At 46.2% G+C, this 3590-nt stretch overlaps 1 protein-coding gene across 2 annotated transcripts in view; it reads left to right on the top strand.

Annotated features, from left to right (window-relative positions):
• The window catches only part of Klhl26 (kelch like family member 26), a 30547-nt gene that overhangs the window by 993 nt on the left and 25964 nt on the right, over positions 1-3590 (top strand). The gene's annotated exons all lie outside the window — the stretch shown is intronic.

The following is a 3590-nucleotide window of genomic DNA, read 5'->3' as shown; positions in this document are numbered from 1 at the left end:
TTGGGTCTTTTTGAGACAGGGTCTCCCAGTAGCCCCAGCTGTCCTGGAACTCACTATGTAGAACTTGAACTCACAGAGATCTGCCAGAACTTGAACTCACAGAGATCTGCCTGCCTCTGCCACCCAAGTCCTGGAATTAAAGGCGTGCGCCACCACACCCGGGTATTTTTTGAGACTAGTGGATGTCTCTGAGCCAGCAGCTCATCCAGTTGACCAATCTGACTAGCCAATGAGCTTCAGGAATCCACCTCTCTTCCCCTCCACTCCCCCACCAGTGCTGGGACTACAGGTGTGCACCATCATTGTGCCTGTTTTTTTTTTATGTCGCTAGGGATCCAAACTCAGGTCCTCATGGTTTTGATGGCTGGCACTTTACCAACTGAGTCATCTCCCCAGCTTTATTTTTATTTAGATTATTTTAAAAATTGTATTATTTTTATGTGTATGAGTGTATTGCCTGCATATTTGTAAGTGCACCCATGTCATGCAATGCCTGTGGAGGTCAGAAGAGGGCATCAGATCAGATCCCCTGGAACTGGAGTTAGAACAGTTGTTAGCTGCCATGTGGGTACTGGGAATCGAACCCAGGTCTCCTGCAAGAGCAGCCAGTGCTCTTAACCACTGACCCATCTCTCCAGCCCTTTATTTTGACTTTTTATGTTCTGATGTTGTATGCTAGGTGAATGATCCCCCAGGCTGACTGTTTTTAAACAATTGTATTGAGGTGTGATAATTACTTACCATGAGTTTTATTTATTTATTTACTTATTTGTTTGTTTGTTTGTTTATTTATTTATTTTTTGGTCTTTTTGAGACAGGGTATCCTTGTAGCCCCACAGCTGTCCTGGAACTCATATGTAGACCAGGCTGGTCTTGAACTAACAAAGATCTGCCTGCCTCTGCCTCCCAAGTGCTGGGATTAAAGGTGTGCGCCACCACGCCCGGCTATTTATGTCTTTTGAGACAGGGTCTCCCTGTAGCTCCAGCTGTCCTGGAACTCACTATGTAGACTAGTGTAGACCTCTATCTTATAGAGATCCACTTGGCTCTGACTCCTCAGGGCTGAGTTTAGAGAAATGTACCACCATGCTGTGCTAACCCTATAATTTTTTTTTATTTTGAGTAAAGGTCTCACCATGTAGTCTTCATTGCCTGAAACTTAACTATTTAGCCCAGGCTAGCCTTGAACTCAACAGCAGTCCTCCCACCTCTCTACTGTTGGGATGACAGGTATGTACCCCCATGTCCAGCTTATAATAATTTACTTAATTTTGATTTTTAGAGGCAGAGTCTTATATAGCCCAGGCTGACCCTTTATCCTCATGTCTTCACCTCCTGAATGCTGGGATGACAGGTGTATACCACCACATCCAGCCTACTTCACTCATTTTAACTGAGCTGTTTGCATTTTTTTAAAAATTTTATTTTAGGGGGCTGGAGAGATGGTTCAGTGGTCAAGAACACTGGCTGTTCTTGCAGAAGACCCAGGTTTGAATCCCAGCACCCACATGGCAGCTAACAACTACCTGTAACTCCCGTTCCAGGGGATCTGACAGTCTCTTCTGTCTTCCGCAGGCATTGCACGACACAGGTGCACTTATCAGCATGCAGGCAATACACGCATACACATAAAATTAATAAATTTTTTAATTTTTTTAAGTGTATGTGTGTATTGCCTGCATGTGTGTAAGTGTACCCATGTAGTGCAATGCCCACAGAGGTCAGAAGATGTCAGATCCCCTGGAACTGGAGCTACAGATGATTGTTAACCACTGTGTGGGTGCTGGGACTCGAACCCAGGTCCTCTGCAAGAACAGTGCTCTTAACCACTGAATCATCTCTCCCAGTCCCAACAGTTTGCATTTTTGGACTGAGCAGTTCATTGACTTTATTAATGTGTGCATCTAGCTGACAAAACTATATTTTTAGTTAACTTTAAAAAAGTTATTATATGGGTGTGTGGTGGTCAGAGGACAACTTTCAGGAGTTGGTTCTCTCCTTCCGTTTTCACATGTGTTTGGGCATCAAACTCAGGTCATTAGGGTTGCATGCCTTTATCCTCTGAGCTACTCTGCCAGCCTATTGTGTTTTTCTATTTTAAAAATGTGTGATTAAGAAAATTACTTTTTAAAATTTTAAATGTATGAATGTTTTGCCTGCATGTAGGTAAAGTGCACCCATGTGTGCAATATCTGCAGAGGCTAGAAGAGAGCATCAGATCTTCTGGAACTGGAGTTATAGATGAATGTTAGCCATGTGGGTGCTGGGAACCAAACCCAGGTCTTCTGCAAGAGCAGCCAGTGCTCTTAACCCCTTAAAAATATTTTTAATTAGCATGTGTTTTCTGATGAAATGTTCTTGCCTGTGTGTGATACATTTAATCATATTAATGCCTATCACTCAAGCTTTTGTTTGATTTTGGGTTTTTTTGAGACCTTGTAGCCCTGGTTGGCCTGGAACTTGCTATGCAGATCAGGCTGGCTTCAATCTTACAGAGATCCACCTGCCTCTGCCTCCTCAGTGCTGGGATTAAAGGTGTATGCCCTACCACATCTGGTCTTTGTCACCTAGTCTTGTCCCTGCTCAACTCCCTGACCCTCTGTCCTAGTTTGTTTCTCCATTGCTGTGGCAAAACACACTGACTACTACCAACTTGGGGAGGAAAGAGTTTATTCAGCTTACATCTCTCTGGTCACAGTTCATTAGAGTCCAAGGTAGGAACTCAGGGTAGGAACCTGGAAACAGGAGCTGGAGCACAGGCCATGGAGGAACACTGCTTATTGACTTGCTCCCCTGGCCCCTGCTCAGCTTGCTTTCTTATGCAACACAGGTGCACCTGCCCAGGGTGGCGTCGGGGATCCTGCCCCAACACAGGAGCTGGAGAAAGAGAGATGAGCTGTCCACCCGTTACCCGCTGCCTCCCCGGGAGACAATCAGATGCAATAGGGAGCCAGTCAAGCAGGAACTCATTTATTACAGGCATTACAGGGCTTATGAAGGCAAAAACCACAAAGGGAAATACCCTCCCCAACCAAGTGTGCAATCATATTAAAGGTGAACTTGAGCATGCAGTCTCCTCTCCATAGCACAGCATAGCGTTTGTGAGGTGATCACGCGCTGCCAAGATGCACGGAAATGACAGGAGCCAATTAATGAACTCCTCTCCCTAGCACAGCATAGTTTTCGCGAGGTGATCACATGCTGCCAAGATGCACAGAAATGGCAGGAGCCAATCAGCGATTTTTCAAAACAAGTCTGGCCATGTTCCGGCCGTTTCCTCTAGGCGTCAAACAAGTCTGATCACGCCCTGGCCATTTCCTCTAGGCACCATCCTGCCTCGCCCCTGGCCTCAGGCCCCCGCATCTCTCCCCCTACTTTGTTTTAAAGGTGAGGTTCCTTAAGGATAGCCCCTGGGGACGGGGCATACCGTCCCCATCCCCCTCCACTGCTATGGCCTCCCTGTCTTAGGTTGCCTCTCCTCAGGTGCTGAAGTTGCCCATCCTTAGGTAACCATGATTGCCCTTATGGCCCCTGTCTTGGTTTCATCAGTCTGGGAGGGGCTTATCCATCATTTGGACCAGCCATGCCCT

This window comes from Nannospalax galili, unplaced genomic scaffold, assembly GCF_000622305.1.
Source record: "Nannospalax galili isolate Female #2095 unplaced genomic scaffold, S.galili_v1.0 scaffold529, whole genome shotgun sequence".
Taxonomy (NCBI): Eukaryota; Metazoa; Chordata; class Mammalia; order Rodentia; family Spalacidae; genus Nannospalax; species Nannospalax galili.
This window is presented reverse-complemented; position numbering and strand designations above follow the sequence as displayed.